This window comes from Geotrypetes seraphini, chromosome 4, assembly GCF_902459505.1.
Source record: "Geotrypetes seraphini chromosome 4, aGeoSer1.1, whole genome shotgun sequence".
NCBI lineage: Eukaryota > Metazoa > Chordata > Amphibia > Gymnophiona > Dermophiidae > Geotrypetes > Geotrypetes seraphini.
This window is the reverse complement of record NC_047087.1, coordinates 106,714,406-106,732,705: the sequence shown is the minus strand read 5'-3', so window position 1 is coordinate 106,732,705 and position 18,300 is coordinate 106,714,406. Positions and strand designations below refer to the sequence as shown.

The 18,300-nt window shown below is 44.0% G+C and overlaps 1 protein-coding gene and 1 long non-coding RNA gene across 5 annotated transcripts in view; one reads left to right on the top strand and one right to left on the bottom strand.

The window, feature by feature from the left end:
• The window catches only part of NDC80 (NDC80 kinetochore complex component), a 315,825-nt gene that overhangs the window by 228,902 nt on the left and 68,623 nt on the right, over positions 1-18,300 (top strand). The gene's annotated exons all lie outside the window — the stretch shown is intronic.
• The window catches only part of LOC117358764, a 30,985-nt gene continuing 13,820 nt past the window's right edge, over positions 1,136-18,300 (bottom strand). Inside the window, exon 2 of the long non-coding RNA XR_004539085.1 lies at positions 1,136-2,908. This is a non-coding gene — a long non-coding RNA (uncharacterized LOC117358764). The remainder of the gene's footprint in view (positions 2,909-18,300) is intronic.

Sequence of the window (18,300 nt, the reverse complement as noted above, 5' to 3'; positions counted from 1 at the left end):
TCTTTAAGGAAATTATTGCATATGACAACAATGTATACCACTAATTCAGTTATATATGAATTAATTCAAAATGATATATAGTTGTAATTGAAATATTATAACTTATATTTTTAAGGCTTAGGTATATGTTTGAAGGCAGTCACAAAGGATGAACAGATTTCTCCTCAGTCCAACCTTCAGGAGATTACCTTTAACTTTTTCCCTTCAAAATAGTCATTAGTTACATTTTAGAATATCAAATCAAAGAGTAGGAAACTATTATGTCCAGAAGAGCATTCCTTTTCTTTTCTTTTCAGAGCAAGCTGTGGCAATAACATCTCTGAGTGTCTGTTACTGTCTTGGTCGTCGTCACAAATCGTATCTTGGTTTTGTAAAAAGGGTTTAACAAACAAATGACATTCCGGTAATATCAGGAAATTATTCTCAGTTTTCACAATCCTCCTGTCTTATTTTGCGTCTCAAGTTTTTCTTGTCTATTGTTATTTCATTCAATTTTCAATCTATATCCATTTCATTTCTTTGTCTTTAATCCAATCCTTCGTTTGTCTCATGTTCGTTCATATCTTATCTCTCATCAGCATGGCAAGATTGCATGTTGGATCCTTTTGACATAGAATCAATTTCGTTGTTTAGAATATTCCTGTAGTTTAAATCACAGTTCTATGTTCTTCTATTTCCTTTCAGTTGGATTTGAAAGATCTGTTTCTGTTTCTGTATCGAACTTTACATTTGTATTCCAATTTAATCTTTATGTTTTATTAATTTAAACATAATTATAAATATAAACACAAATATATTATTCGATAATAAGTTCTTGTTTAAGAGGACATTGGCTGTTCATATTGATCAAGGAAATCTTGAAGTTTTGTAGGATCTGAAAAATTTTGAGTCTTGTTAGCAATGGTAATTTTCATTACTGCTGGATACAGAAGGCCATATCTAGCCCCTAGAGCTCGCAGTTGGGGTCTCATGTCCAGGAATTGTTTTCTTCGTAGTGCAGTCTCTTTTGCAAAGTCAGGAACAATGTGGATTCTTGCATCCTGACATTTTAGGTTTTTGTTTTCCTTTGCTAGCTGGCAGATTTCTACTGCTTGTTGGTGTCTCAAAAGTTTAAATATTAAAGTTCTTGGTCTTGATTGAAGGTTTTTATTCTGTGTTGGTATTCTGTGCGCTCTTTCTATTTCTAATGCAGATTTGAATTTTAAAGGTAGTATTTTAGGTAGAAATTGTTCCAGGAATGTTATAGGGTCATTTTTTTCTACCCCTTCCGGAATTCCGATGATCCTTAAATTATTCCTTCTTTCTCTATTTCGGCTGTCTTCCAAGTCTCTTTTAATTTCTTCAACTTCTTTCCATATTATTTTAGATTTTCTCATGTCTGTATTTAGTTGTTCTGTATTGTTTTCTAGATCATTTATTTTATTTTCAACTATATCAACTCTTTTGGTGAGAATTGCAGCATCTTCAATTGCTTTTTTTAGTTTTTTATTGCTGTCTAATACTATTTCTTTAATTTGTCTCAATTCTTCCATGACGTCGGGGCTTTCATCTGATGGCAACGGAACTTTTGAGGGTGTGTTATTTGGCTCTGGTTTTGATCTTTTATTGCTGCTACCAATACCGGAACCACTTGCTTCTGCATCATTTTTGTTTTGTTTTTTAGATGTCATCTTCTTTTATTCTTTTCTTCTCTTTATTACAGCTTATCTTCACTGTCTCTTGGTATCAGTTTCAATATTTTGTCTCTTATCTTTTTTGTTTTGAGTATTCTATTTATGATGAGTGGATTTCTTTCAGGATTTGTTTCTATATTTTTTAAAATTTTTCTTTTTCCAGCCTTTTTCCTTTTTTTTTTTCCTTCTTTTCTCCTTTCTTAATTATCTGTCTCAATCTTTTATTAGAACAGACTCAAAACTTTTATTTCAATATTCTTAGAGCAACTGTCAGTTATTTGTCTCAAGTTCTATTGCTGTGAGTAAAAAAAAAATGTCAGTAGTTCTTCTCTCTGTTTCTCTTCCTTCAAGCCTTGTCTCAGCTTTTTATGAAGGCAATAATATTCAAATTAGCAACCTTTCTTTCCTTAATTTTTAGATATTGCTGTTTAATCTTTTACAGATTTATTTTGTTAAATCTGTTAGTCACTTTTTTTTTTGTTGACACTTTGCATCAGCGCTGAAAATTCAGTAATCCTTTTTTCTTGCTTTCCTCTTATGAGCCCAATCGCAGCCCTTACTAAGGAGAGCAGTAATCCTTTCAGTATTTTTGAAATATATGTATAAGTATATATTTTTATCAGTTTCCAGCGCCTCTCATTCTTCGATATTATTTTTTTTAGGTTAAAAACCGTTGGTTTTTTATACTGTCATCTTTCTCACAGCCCAAGAAAAAACAAACAATCTTTTATATCAGAAGAGGAGAGGAGATGACATTATATTATATTAGTCATTCACAATTTTTTTTGAATTTGGCAGCAAGGAAATAGATTTTAAAAAAAAACCGTTGTCAAGTTTTATAGCTAACTTTACTTCATCTCCGGCAGAGGAGAGCTATTTTAAAACAGCTTATCTCCACAGCACGACAGGCACAACCTCCTCATTTATTATTTATAAAGAAGAAATTTTCAAGCTTGTTGTTAGGTAGCTCACCAGCAGTATCAAATTTCGTCAGTCTCCTGCTTTTTACTCCTTACTTCTCAGACTTTAAAAACGGCACTTTCACTTTGATTTTTTCGTCTTCAAACGTCTCTCCGTCTCTGTTGAGGATGCAGATTTCAATTTATATCACCATCAAGATCATGGGAAATAAATTTTTTTGTAGTAAATTTCGTAAAATAAGCTTGTTTGTACGGAGCTTCGCCTTCACCCGACCATCATCATTCGCGTCCAAGCCACGCCCCATCCATAACAATCTTTGAACACAGAAAAACATATAATAATTTCCATCCCCATATTCCTTACAATTATCAAAGACAAAAATGTACCCATCCCCAACCTTGGACATGCATAATTAAAGGGAAAAAAAAGGTATTCATTAGAATACTTTGTTAAAGGCTCCCAAACATTCTGAAATTTTCTGACATTCAATGAAGTTACATGGAAATACCTTTACAACAAATAGGAGGAAATATATTTTCATTCAACCAATAGTTAAGCTCTAGAACTCGTTTCCAAAGGATGTGGTAACAGCGGTTAAAGCCATAGTCTGCTATTGAGACAGATATGGGGAAGCCACTGCTTGTCCTAGGATTGGTGGCACAGAATGTTTCTACTATGTGGGTTTTTGCAAGGTATTTGTGCCACCGTTGGAAAAGGGATACTGGGCTAGATTGACCTGATCTTGTATGCTATGTTCCCTCTAAGCTGAGCACATGAGCAATCACTCATAAATTCTAGTAGTGCCGCTCACAGATTTTACGTGGTCACTCACAAAAATACTTGCAAATCTGGAAAATTGTTGTTTATAGAACTTGTTGCTCACACAAATAATTTTTTTAGAACTTGTCGCTCATATGAGAAAAACATTTGCACTCGCCCAGCCAATCCTTAGAAGGAGCTTGTATGGCTATTCTTGTGTTATTTCTACATTCCTCAAATCCAGTTTAGAACAGCAATTACTGCAATCATTGCTTCTATGTATCTTCACCCTCACAACCTTTTGTATTTATTAAAAAGACAGTGTTCCTCTACTGAAGCATAGTTGATGTGTTCTTCCAATTTAGAAAAAACATAGAAACATGATGGCAGATAAAGGCCAAATGGCCCATCCAGTCGGCCCATCTGCAGCATCCACTATCTCTTCTCCCTAAAAGATCCCATGTGTCTTTAATTCAGATACAATCTTTGTCTCTAGTATGTTTAACAGAAATAGCTCATCTATTTCAAAATAATAATCTTGTAAGTGAGTGATTTGAGAATACCTGAAAAAATCAAGATCCATGTTCAAATATCTGCTGTTTTAAACTTGAAGGTGTCCACATAAATAAAGGATACATGACATATATACTCTAATATAAACTGAGATTTTTGGACCAAAATAAACACCTAAAATGGGGGCCTCGATTTATATTTGATGATGGTGCTTTTTTCTTCCCCTCCCCACCTGAATACCAACACTGCTATTTTCTACCGCACCCCACCCCCAATGTCCGGCACTACTATCCTCCACCCCCTTCGATGACCAACACTGTCTTCCCCCTCTGATGACTGGCACTGCTGTCTCCCACCTCCCTCCAATGACTGGCACTGCTATAATAATAATAATAACAGTTTATAGACCGCAGGACCGTGAAGTTCATTTCTTTATTCATTTTTTCATATTACAACAAGTGTATCAGAAAAATACATATACCGTATTTTCGCGGATATAACGCGCACCCGTGTAAAACGCGCACACGGGTATAGCGCGCAGAAACCACACTTGTATGTATGGAAACTTTTGTATACAGCGCTCATGGGTATACCGCGCATGCTGCCCGACTCTCCTCTGGCCACCCCGACTCTCCTTTCGCCCTCCCCGACTCTCCTCTGGTTGCCCCGACTCACCGTTCACCCGCCCTGACTTTCGGTGCACTGCCCTGCCTCTCCGTGCGCTGTCCCGACTCTCCGTTCACCTGCCCTGATTTTCCGTGCACTGCCCCGCCTCTCCGTGCGCTGTCCCGACACTACATTACGGGCAGGAGGGATCCCAGGCCCTCCTGCCCTCGACGCAAACCCCCCTCCCCCCCAACGACCGCCCCCCCCAAGAACCTCCGACCGCTCCCCCAGCCGACCCGCGATCCCCCCACCCCCCTTCCCCGTACCTTTGGTAGTTGGCCGGACAGACGGGAGCCAAACCCACCTATCCGGCAGGCAGCCAACGAAGGAATGAGGCCGGATTGGCCCATCCATCCTAAAGCTCCGCCTACTGGTGGGGCCTAAGGCGCGTGGGCCAATCAGAATAGGCCCTGGAGCCTTAGGTCTCACCTGGGGGCGTGGCCTGAGGCACATGGTCGGGTTGGGCCCATGTGCCTCAGGCCGCGCCCCCAGGTGGGACCTAAGGCTCCAGGGCCTATTCTGATTGGCCCACGCGCCTTAGGCCCCACCAGTAGGCGGAGCTTTAGGATGGATGGGCCAATCCGGCCTCATTCCTTCGCTGGCTGGCTGCCGGACAGGCGGGTTTGGCTCCCGTCTGTCCGGCCAACTACCAAAGGTACGGGGAAGGGGGGTGGGGGGGTCGTGGGGGTCGCTAGGGGGATCGCGGGTCGGCTGGGGGGGGCGGTCGGAGGTTCTTGGGGGGGGCGGTCGTTGGGGGGAGGGGGGTTTGCGTCGAGGGCAGGAGGGCCTAGGATCCCTCCTGCCCGTAATGTAGTGCGAGGTGGGGGTAGGGGGTCGCCGTGGCCAGGAGGGTTTGGGCTCCCTCCTGGCCCGATATTGTCGGGGAGTCGGCGGTCCTTCGGGGTGGGGGTGCGAGCGGTGGGGGTGCGAGCGACCTTCCGGATGATGAATCGGGCGTCGGGCGGGGTGTGAAATATGTAAAAAAAAAATTGTATACCGCGCTCAGGCATATAACGCGCGAAGGGTATGCGCGGTACGTAAAAACGCATAAACGCGCGCATTATATCCGCGAAAATACGGTAATCTTATAAACACACACTTGATTTTCCTTCATGAATACTTTAAGTACAATATATCATATTTATATTCATATTTTATAATGTTTTAGATAATATGTAAATCATTTAATATGTATGACAAATATAAATAAAATAACCCCCCCCCCAAGCCCTCCCTTCCTTCGTATTTCAGAAACTCTAACCTTTACTTAAAAATACATTAATTAATTCATACATATTGTAAGGTAAATAAAATAATACCCACCCACATCCCCACTTACCAAATCTCTTATTATGGGAAAATGTTATTAATCATTACAAAAATCTGCTAATGGTCTCCAAATCTTCAGAAATTTACCAAAATAACCTTTCTGTGTTGCTATTGTGCTCTCCATTTTATATATATGGCATACCGAATTCCACCAAAAGTTATAACTTAATCTGTCATAATTTTTCCAGTTACATGTTATTTGTTGAATTGCTACTCCAGTTAATATGAATAAAAGTTTATTATTATGTGACTAAATTTGACTTTTTGCTCTCATTGTTGTACCAAATAAAATAGTTTCATTAGTCAAGGCTACTGGATTGTCCATCATCCTATTTATTTGAGGCCAAATTGATTTCCAAAATAATAATATATATGGACAATAGAATAAAAGATGATCTAATGTCCCAGCCTCAAGATGACAGTGCCAACATTTATTAGACTTAGAGCTATCTAATTTTTGTAAACGAACAGGGGTCCAAAAAGCTCTATGCAAAAGAAAAAAACATGTTTGTCTCATAGATGCTGATACTGTACATCTTATCCTCCAAGGCCAAAGTCGTGGCCATTGAGATGCATTAATTTGATGCTTAATCTCAATGCTCCAAATGTCTCTAAGACCATGTTTTGGTTTTTTATTTACAAATCCAGCTATTAATTTATACCACATTGCGACCTGGTGACCAGTAGAAGCCACCTGAAAGCATAAGAATTCTAGGCTATGATAATTGTTAAGATTTTTCCATTCAGGGAACCCCGCCTGAATGGCCTGCTTCAATTGCAACCATCTAAAATATTGTGATTTATTTTAACCAAATTTATGTTGCAATTGTGAAAAGTCAAGCAGTTTACCATTAGTTATTACATCCTCTAAAGCAGTGTTTTTCAACCTTTTTTGGGCAAAGGAACACTTGTTTCATGAAAAAAATCACGAGGCACACCACCATTAGAAAATGTTAAAATATTTAACTCTGTGCCTATATTGACTATATATAAAGTAATTCACTTGAGTGCCACCACCGCCATCGGGAACAGGCCGTCGCCAAGTTCTCCCTGCTTCTCTTCCCCGCGGGGCCGACCAACTCTCGCCACCCGTCGTCAATTCTAACGTCGGAGAGGACGTTCTAGGCCAGCCAGGCAGCGATTGGCTGGCCCAGAACGTCTTCTCAGACGTCAGAATTGACGTGAGTGGCGAGAGTTGGCCGGCCCCACAGGGAAAAGCAGGGAGAACTTGGCGCCGGCCTGTTCCCGATGGCGGCGGTGGCACTCAAGTGGCTAAAGAGCCGCAGTTTGCCGGCCTAGGGACAACACTGGTGGGTGGCCAGCTGTGCACCCCCTTGGGACGTAAACCCGGGGTGGGGCAGACCGCCCCCCCCACCCTGGTATGCCACTATCTGTACCTCACTCCCTCCCTATGACCAAAAATTCTCCTTTCTTCTATTCCCCGTGTACACAACCATCTCTTTCCCTCCCTTCCTCTCTCCAAAGTCCATGCCTTCTGTGTCCAAACACTCATTCCCTCCCCCACCTCAGCATCTCTTTCCCTCCCTTCCTCTCTCCCAAGTCCATTTCTTCTGTGTCCAAAAACCCATTCCCTCCCCCACCTCAGCATCTCTTTCCCTCCCTTCCTCTCTCCCAAGTTCATGCCTTGTGTCCAAAACGCACTCCCTCCCCCCTTTTGTGTTTGCAACTTTCTCAGCAAAACGAAGCTCAAGCCGCGAGGCTTGTCTTCTGCTTCCTGCCTGCCCTGCCGCGCACAAATAGCCGAACGGAAGTATTCTCCGACGTCAGCGCTGACGTCGGAGGGCAGGCTTTGCTTAAGCCCTCCCTCCGACGTCAGCGCTGACATCGGGGAACGCTTGCGATCGGCTATATGTTAGCTGCAGGGCAGGCAGGAACAGAAGACGAGCCTCGCGGCTCGAGATGTATTGAACTCCGCGGGTCCCCCGTCCAGCTCTCTCCTGTCCACGTGGGGCGGATCGCCCCTCTCCCTAGACTGTGGCCTAGGACCCTGGGGGAGCCCGGGGCCCCTGAATGGTGGTACTGCCCTGATGGCGGCCCTGACCGTACGGCACACCAGGCAACATCTCGCAGCACACTAGTGTGCCGCGGAACAGCGGTTGAAAAACACTGCTCTAAAGTACGTATCCCTGCCAACATCCAATGCTTCCAAATGATTTTAAAACCGCCTATTTTGATCTTGGGGTTTAACCAAATTGTTTGAATTGTTGATTTATTTATTGGAATAGGAGTCAGACTACTTATATACCTTAAAGTTTTCCAGGTATCAACAAATATTTTATGATCTTTATATAACCTTGGCATTTTGATACTAACAACGTGACCAAGACGCAATGGAAACATAAGTCTCCACTCTAACCAGAACCAATCTGGAATATCGTCAATGGGCTCTGGGAGGATCCAATACATACCTTGTCGCAAAATATAGGCCTGATGGTACCTATAAAAATTTGGAAAATTTACCCCACCCTCCACAATAGGCCTTTGCAAAGACACTAAAGCAATTCTAGGAATTTTTCCCAGCCAAATAAAATTGGTTAGGACCCTATTTATTTTTTTATAAAAAGATCCCAGAAAAAAAATAGGTATCATACCCATTTGGTAACAAACTACAGGTAAAATCATCATTTTAACAGTTTGTACTCTCCCCTGGACCGTGAAGTTCTATTCGGTTTACAATGGTTAAGAAATATTAGATTTAGTAGTACTAACAGAGCTAAAATTTAGCGGTCAGTTATTGTGGGGAGAGATTGTGCAGTGCAGCTGCCTACGTACTTTAGGAACAGATATGTTTTTAGGTGTTTCCTAAATTCCCCATAAGTATTCACAAGCATGAGTAATTGTTTCAGATCTTTACCCCATAATGCTGCCTGATATGAGAAGAGATGTTGAAGATATCTTTTAAATTTACATCCTCTGACCGGTGGGGAAACAAAATTCAAGTTTGAGCATCTCATGTGTTGATTGGTTCAGAAAGAGAAAAAGTCTGGGGGCTAGGTCGAAGAGTACCTTAAAGCAGAAACATCTAAACTTAAACTTCAGAAGTGCCTCCACCGGCAGCCAATGTAGGAGTCGGTAGGAAGGAGCTACATGATCGAACTTCTTCAGTCCAAAAATCAGCCTGACCGCCGCATTTTGTACCAGTTGTAGTCACTGCAAGTTCTTTTGGGTAATTGCCAGATAGGCGATATTACAATAGTCAAGTTGGCTTAGTATAAGGGATTGTACCATAATTCTGAATGATGAAGCATCAAAATATGATTTAATGGACCGAAGCTTCCAGAGAGTAAAAAAACCCTTTCTGACCAAAGAGTCCACCTGGTCTTTCATGGTTAGGCTCTGGTCTAGTATTACTCCCAGTACCTTCATAATAGATTGGATAGGGTAACTTAAGTTTGTTGATGCGTAGAGACGTTTTTTGTGTCAAGTGGGTGTGGCGAGGCTACGAATAATTTTGGGTTTTTTTCTGAGTTAAGCTTCAGTCTAAATTCAGCCATCCATTCTTCCATCACATTTAGCACTTCTGTTGCCATAGGAGTGACTTCGGAGAGAGAGGTAGTGAATGGGATAATGATCATGAAGTTGTCTGCGTAACTGAAAAATTTTATCCCTAGTTGGTACAATTGCGCACCTAGTAATGATATTTAAACATTGAAAAGCAAATGGGAACGCCAGATGGATTACTCCAAGTGTCAGAGAGATTGTGGTTAAAGCGTACATGATAGGTGCTGGACGTGAGGAAACCTCGGAACCAGTCTAACACCTCGCCTCTGATACCAATTGCAGCTAAGCATTGTAACAGTTTCCCATAGTTCACTAAGTCAAAGGCGGAGCTCATATCAAATTGCATAATCAGGGCATTAAGGCCTCTACTAAACAATGAATGTAAATTATCCAGGATGGCCGCGATTACTGTCTCAGTGCTGAATAGAGGTCTGAAACCAGATTGAGTTTCATGTAAAAAAGAGAACTGATCAAGATATTCCATCAATTGGGAATGTACCAGTCCTTCCATGATTTTTACAAAAAATGGAACGGATGCTAGTGATTCTTTGCGATTTTTTGGAATTGGGGTTTTTATGATGTGGTCATTATTAGCAAGGAATTTTCTATTTTTTAAATTATTGGACAAATAATTCAACAAAGTTAGTTTAAAGTCTAGAGGGGCTGTTTTCATAATTTCTGGGGGACAGGAGTCCAAGATGCAGAATAATTTAGTGTACTTGTTATATAATTTGATATAATTATTCGATTCTAAATCTTGAAAGGAGTTCCAAATCATGTCAGCTGGTATTTTATTTCTTTGTACGTTAACTATTTGATCATGTATGTCATTTGTCGAACAGTTATTTCTTAGGTTTTTAATTTTTGAATCAAAATGCTGTGCTAGATCATTTGCAGAATGTAGCTTAATATTATGCATGGGTTGAGTGTAGCATGTGGTGTCAAATAAGTTTGTGACTAGGTTGAACAGTTCTTTTGTATTGATTCCTTTCGAGCTAGTATTGGATGAGTCAACTTTGGATGAGTAAAAAGCTTTACGTTTTTCTTTTATCAATTGTTTGTAGATTTTTATGTTGGATCTCCAGTTGTTCCGGTCTGACAATTTTCCCATTTTTTTCCAGATCCTTTCCAATCGTCTTACTGCTTGTTTCATTTTTAAGAGTTCAGTGTCAAACCATTTATTATATTTATTTGAGCAGCTTTTACTATCTCATTTGGGGGCAATTTCATCTAAAATGGATTCGCTTGTTTTCATCCAGTGATCCCAGAAATCAACGTAATTCGTATTGTGACCAATATTCTTCTGGGTTGATATGTGAGATGATTTTTTTTTTTGCATCCTTGGATGTGTTTTGGATTTTAGACGAGTCCAGATTAAGGTAAAAAAATAAGTGGGGGTCACGTGATGCTGGAGACCTAAATGGACGTGCCTCTCTACAGCTCCGGGCCACTCCGTTTTGAAACTTTGTTTTAGACCCTCATAATCACCAGTGTGACCACCAGCTTATTCGAATAGGTGGCTTCGAGTGTGGAGCATCACTCAGCGTTCCCCTAACTGATACTTTGATGCTATGTCAACTAAATCCCAGCAGGGAGTGAAAGACAAAGCAAAAGCGCCGGAGCTCAAAATGGCGGAAATGCACAAAGTGCCTATGTTCACTTTACAAGAAGCGGCGGTTCAGGAGCTTATGCGTTCCTTAACGCTCGTTATGGAAGACAAACTTACTAAAATCCAATCTTTCATGGAAGAAATGAGTGAGCGTTTGGAATCTCAATCGAACCGTATTGCTCAGCAAGAGGCGCGCACGGATAATTTTGAAGAGCAACTTCGAACCCTAGAATCCTCCAACAAAACGCTAAAGGAGCATGCTGAGGATCAGGAAAATCGTGGTAGGAGAAACAACCTGCGATTTCTCGGGATCCCTGCAGCAGTTTGGGATGTGGATCTCTGCGCTCGACTCGAGGCCTGGCTTCCTATGGTCTTCAACATTCAGGCCCCTCCGTCTCCGGTGCTAATTGAGAGGGCACATGGGTAGGGCTCCGCAGAGAAGACGAACAGCGCCCGCACCCTGTCATCGCGCAGTTCCTCAATTACACTGAAGGAGTGGATTTTATTTCTGTACCATAAGGGGAAGGAGCTTCATTTTGATAGGCATAAGATTCTCCTTTTTCAAGATTTTTCCCCTCAGGTCTCCTACCAAAGGTGTGCTATGGCTCCATTCTGCAACGAGCTCTTCAAGAGGCATATTCGTGTTACTCTTCTGTATCCTGCTTGTGTTTTTTACAACAATACAGTCTCCTATCTGGACACCCCACAGGCTCTGGAGCATTTCATCCAAAAGCTTACCCCCTCCCCCCCCCCCCCCCCCCGTGCTGGAACATAATCAGGTGGGTGAGTGAGCATTGAGGAGACGGATCTTGTTTGGTTTACCAGCTGTTTTCTGCTTTGGGCTTTGTTGACTATGTAGCCTAGTGCCCTGCTGTGCCTTGGGATGCTCTTGCTATCTACATGAGGATCTTGAGCTGCTTCTTCCTATTCTGCCGTCTTTGCACAGACTACGGACCTTCCCGGATTGAGCCTGCTGGCTTTTTGGGAACCTTTGTTAGTCCCTGAGTACTGGTGGAGCGTCTGGGGTTCCCTCTACCTTGTTCCCCTAGTTGCCTGCTGAGGCTGCTTGGCAGGTGCTCTTTTTGAGGGGCACTGCTATTGCTCATTTTGCTGCATTTCCTTATTGTTTTTGTGGTTACAGTTCATCATTACCTTGCATTTTTCATTGCTTGTCTTGTTTATTTCGAGGGTTATTACTGTGATACTGTTCTGATTGATAGGATGTTAGGAGTGGCCCGGAGCTGCTGTATCTGAGCTGTTATACTGAGATGGGGTAGACTGTATAATCTGGGGTGGGGATGGAGGTAGGGGGAGGGTTAGGGATGACTATGTGGTTTGCTGGAGTGTATGTGTTATTTGGGCTTCTTCTGTATTGGAGAGAGACTTTTGTGTTGACCTGGTGGCTGTTGGGAGGGCAGCTTCGCCTTGCTGTCTATGGAGGGGGGGGGAATTTAGCTGGAACTTCCCCTTACTTTTTCTGTTTCTTCTATATTACCACTATTACCCTGGCTAATTTGAATGTCACCTCATTAAATATTGATGGCTTCCACTCCCCTGTGAAACATACCAAAATTCTCGCCTATTTGAAGAGGGAGCGGAGTGATATTGCGTTTCTTCAGGAGACCCACCTGTCCACCACTAAACATCTCAAACTTAAGCGGGATTGGGTGGGACAGGTGGGTTTCTCTGCTTTCTCTTCTAGGAAGCGGGGGGTAGCAATCTTGATCCATAAAAACATTCCCTTCTGTATACAAAAAGAAATCAAGGATCCAGAGAGTAGATATCTATTTTTGATTGGGGAATTGTGGGGTCAGCATCTGGTGTTGGGAACATTTACTCCCACGATTTTTTCTCCTCGCTGGTGGGGATTTTAATGCCTTACTCTGCTCACCAACTGATCCTCGGGGGTGACTTTAATGTAGTGGCAGAACCTCTCATAGACCGTAGATCTGCTAGATCAGCAGCTAGAGGTCATTATGACAGAGGGATTCCATTTCTCCTTCAAGAATTGGGGTTGTTAGACACCTGGAGAACTCTTTGCCCGGACGACTGGGACTTTTCCTTTTACTCACACCCTCATAATGTATACACCAGATTCGATTACATACTTATCTCTGAGGCGCTGTTCCCGAAATTGACGCAGGCTACCATGGCTACCCCCTTTTGTCTGATCACGCTGTCCTGGGCACCACACTGCAATTTACACCGGCTTCTGGGGGTCGGGCCTGGCGAATGTCTCCCCAACTGAACTTAGACCCCATATTCCGTGACTGTCTGGGGCAGAAGTGGATGGAATTCTCCTTAACTAACAGTGTGGACGACGTAGGCCCAGTTACTTACTGGGAAGTGGCAAAGGTGGTCATGAAGGGCCATGTGTTGGTGTACTCGGATGCCGCTAAAAAGAAACGTGAAAGAGTTGTTATCCCTGACCGCGGAGATCTCACATCGCTAGCTTAATGACGGATCTGCGGAATAGGCTTCAAACCGTTAAATGTCAAATTAACTCTATTCTGACCCAGCACACTACTAGGAATATCTATTTTTATAAATATAAACTACGGAGACACGTGATGTGTTGAGCGGGGTGAGGCGTGCTTCACTCGTGCTCCGGGGCCCTGAATCCCTCTGCACCGTTCTGCTCCTTTTTGGCCAGCCCTAGCCCTGCACTAAACCTTCGAGGAGGTTTATGGACCGTTTCTTACAGACGCCCAGCCCGGTAATGAGCACGAAATCGAGCCGTGCGGGAAAAGACAGGGAGACTAGATCGGCGCGACCCGAGCCCAAGATGGCGGCGGGAGACTTGGGTTCCGCGCTTCCCCTGTCGGAGGCCCACATTGCGGCATTGTCGGCTTCAGTGGTGCGGGCGCTGGACTCTCGATTCGACCTCCTCTCCAGCCAGCTTACTTCTCTAGAATCTCTTTTGGGGGAAACGACTCGGCGGACGGGAGAGCTAGAGAGCCGCGTATCGGGGGTTGAAGACACGTGCTCCTCCTCGGCGGCGGATCTGGCCTCTCTGTGCACACAGCTCCAAAGACAAGCGGAAAAGATCGAAGATCTGGAAAACCGCTCGAGGAGAGATAATATCCGACTGATTGGCCTGCCTGAATCAGTTCCTGACTCTCGCCTTCTTTCCCTCGCGGAGTCTTGGCTTCAGCAGGAGTTGCCGCTTCCAGCGGGGGTTGGGCCCTTGAAGCTTGACCGCGCTCACCGCCTGGGACGGCGTATGGATGATCGTGACCGAGCTCGAGTCACCATCTGGTTCTGGGGTTTGTCTCATTTGGGTGGGTTAGAGTATGTTAGTGGGGTTGAGTTCTCCTTTGGGGTATGGACTGGGTGTGTATGGATGGGAGTGGGTGTTAGGGGGAGTCCTGGTGTGGTTGTGCGTGGGTGATTGTTGGTTTCTCTCCTCTGTCCTGGTGGGACTGATTATATTATCTATGCTTTACTTACATGTTCCTTTCCGGGGTCCTTTGGTGACTATTTCAGGTACACTGGCTATTGGGCTATGTTACTTTCTGTGTTTCGGGTTAGTTTGCTTATTAGCTTCGCTCCCCTATGACTTCTCCCGGGGGGTGTGATGTATGGATGAGGTATTTTGAGAGTTTGTGGTGTGTATGGGGCTGAGGGATTTGGGGCCCTGACTACATCTTCTGTGCCTCCATCTCTGTTCCACGATGTGGGACGGGGTTTTCCTTCTGATTGGGTTTTTGGAGGGTTTGTTCCTGGGGGGTGGGAGGGGGTTGGGGTAGACGAGGGAGGTTGGGATGGGCGGATTGGGAATGGGTGGGGTGGGTTTTGGGGGATGGGGGGTCCTCCTTCTATATATTTACTTTTTAAGTTTGAAATGTTTCATTATTGTTCTCTGTTCCCTATACTTTTGGCGATTTCTGCTGCTCTGGGGGAGGCTGGGCCCTTGGGGTAGTTTTCACCTGCTTTTCCTTCACTGGCATTGCTTCCTTCCTGCTTTTCCGCTATGAGTACCCCTTTTAGAATTGCCTCTTGGAATGTTGGGGGGATCACGTCGCCTGTCAAGAGATCCAAAATACTTGTTGCTCTACAACGCTACCGGTCTGACATTGCTTGTCTACAGGAAACTAGATTGACTGATGCAGAACATCTTAAGTTACGTCTATCCTGGGTGGGGGAAGTGTTTTTTGCTTCCTCTTCGGGTCGTCATGGGGGCATAGCAGTGCTGGTCCGTAAGTCTTCGCCAATAGGTGTCCAGGTTCTTGATAAGTCGTCTGACGGTCGCTTCTTGCTTCTTCGCCTTACTTTGGGAGGTCTTTCTTATCTTTTCCTAGTGGTATATGGCCCTAATTCTGGAGAATCAGCCTTTTTACAGCGATTGCTTCATCTTCGTTCTCGCTTTCCTGATGACCCGCTGCTTCTTTTGGGAGATTTTAACTTGGTGATGCATCCCGATCAGGATAAGTCTAGCTCTTCTGCCTCTTCTTTGGGTTCTAAGAGTCATCTCCTTTCCGACTTCTGTGACTCACTTTCGGTTGTAGACCCGTGGCGTCTTCTACACCCTGAAGTTCGTGACTATACCCATCTCTCTCGTGCCCATGGTACTTGGTCCCGTCTCGATTATATTTTCTTGTCTACCTCTATGTTTCCTTCTGTTCACTCGGCGAAGCTTGGACCTCTGTCTATCTCGGATCATGCCCCGATTTGGGTTGATGTTGTCCTGGATCCTACGTACCTCCGCGCACCGTCTTGGCGGTTTCCCTTTTATCTTGCTCAGGACGAGGAATTTCGTGCTTTTTTGCAGACCCAATGGGACGATTATTCGACAAATAATGCTCCCCACATGGATGATCCTATCTTGTTTTGGGAGGCTGGGAAGACGGTGATTAGAGGACATATCATTTCATTTCTATATGCTCGTCATAAGCGTATTAATCAGGGGATCGTTACTCTGGAACGGGCTTTACGTTTGGCAAAGCGGTCCTTTTCTCTCCACCCTTCTCCGGAGACTCGAGACTGCTATTTGTCTACTCAGGTGGCCTTGAACTCCCTTCTCCATTCTCGTTCCCAAAAATGCAAAGCCTTTTATCATCATCGTTTCCTTCGTTACGGTAACAAACCCGGCCGCCTTATGGCTCGTTTGGTTAACGCTACGACTGGTAGGAAGCCGATTTTATCTCTGCGTACCCGGGGCGGAGGGGTGGTGTCTCGGACTTCTGAGATCTCTGGGGTCTTATTTGATTTCTTTAGTCGGTTATATGAAGCTCCGGATGATGCTTCTTTGGACATGATATCGGACTATCTTCACTCTTCCGGGTTGCCTCGTTTGTCAGCGGCTGCGATTTCCTCTCTTAATAGTCCGTTTCGGGCGGTTGAATTGGAGTCTGCTATTAAATCGCTCCGTTCTGACCGGGCTCCGGGCCCGGATGGGTTCTCGGGTGACTTCTATCGGCTCCTTTCTCCGACACTTTATGGACCTTTATTGGCTTATTTTGATGCAGCTACGGTTCGTGGTTCTTTTCCACGTTTTGCAAATGAGGCCCTTATTACCTTACTCTTGAAGCCTGGTAGGGCTGCTGATTTGCCGGAATCTTATCGTCCCATTTCCTTGATCAATATGGACCTTAAACTTTTTGCTCGTATGTTGGCTGATCGTCTTGCTCCTCATTTACCGCTGCTTATCCATGAGGATCAGGTAGGTTTTGTTCGGGGCCGACAGTCTGTCCATAATGTCCGCAAGGTACTTCTTGCTCTTGCTCAGTGTCAATCTTTCCGGATTCCGACCTTGTTTGTTAGCTTGGATGCTTCTAAAGCGTTTGATAGCATTCACTGGTCCTTCTTGTTTCGTACCTTGGAGTATGTGGGGCTCGGGGGGTTCTTTCTAGACGCTGTGCGTTCCCTCTATTCCAATCCCTTGGCATCATTGCTTGTTAATGGGACTTGTACTGACTCTTTCCCTATTCTTCGTGGAACCCGACAGGGATGCCCTCTCTCCCCTCTTTTGTTTCTTCTTTCTTTGGAACCGTTGTTGTGCACTCTTCGGGGGTTCGCGGAGGTCCGAGGTCTTTCAGTCGGTGACTTCGAGCTTAAGACTCTGGCGTACGCGGATGATATGTTTTTAATTCTTACCCGACCTGAAGATTCTCTCCCGGCGGCTCTGGATCTCATCTCTGAATTTGGTTTTTATTCAGGGCTGTCTCTTAACTTAGACAAATCCTTGGCCTTACCTTTTCCACCAGATTTACGTACTTCGTGGAGGGGTGTTTTCCCTCTTCGTTGGGCTGATTCTTCTTTGCGGTACTTTGCTAGACTTGTCTAGTTTGTACCGGTTGAATGTAGCCCCGTTGTTTCAGACGTTACAGAATAGGTTGCACCTTTGGGAGTCTCTTCCTTTCTCACTTTTGGGTCGAGTACACCTGTATAACATGCTTTTGGTCCCCTGTTGGCTTTATGTTTTTCAGGTCCTTCCCCTTTATTTGACGTTTCGTGACGAGCGCCGATTGGAACGCCTGGTCCAGAAATTTCTTTGGGCGGGGAAGAGGCCTCGCTTGCCTTATAAGCGGGCGGCGACTCCCTGGTATAGGGGTGGCTTGGAACTATTGAATCTTCGCTATTTGACAGTTGGTTGTGGCATGAGGCATATTAACGATCTCTTTAGGGGTACTTCAGCATTTACTAACTCGACTCTGGAACTTTCTTGCTTTTCTTCTACTCATTTCAGTGCCTATCTTCATTCTATTCCTTCTTTTGCACCTGAGTCTCTTTCTATGAAAGTATTGCATCGACCCTTACGGAAGGTTTGGCGTTGGGTCTGTAAGTTTCACACTCTTTCTTCTTCTGTCTCTCCCTTCCTTCCTATTCGTTTCAATGGTTCTTTCTTACCTGGGATTGATGGGCCGAGTTTTGCTCGGTGGGAAACAAAGGGCATTCATTATCTATTTCATTTGGTTACTGATGAAGGCGCCCCTAAAACTTTTGCTCAGTTACGAGTTGAATTTGGTCTCCCTCCTACTGACTATTTTGCTTACATGCAAATCCATCATTACATCTCTTCCTTACCTTCTACTTCCTTGCAGGCCGCCTGTCATGAGACTTTGTCTACGGCCTTTACCCTTGGTTCTCAACAACCGGTCCCTCTCACGTTTCATCACCGCCACTTGAAGGATGAATGCCCTTTGTTTGACTATTCTAAGCTGCGTGATGCTTGGTCCGGTGATCTAGCTGTTGATTTGCCTTCTGATATCCTCCTTCAGGCTGTCCGTCGACTGCCCGCTTTGCGTAAATACACTACCTTTTGGGAGCAACATTTTAAATTGATTTTTCGTTTATATATTTCTCCTA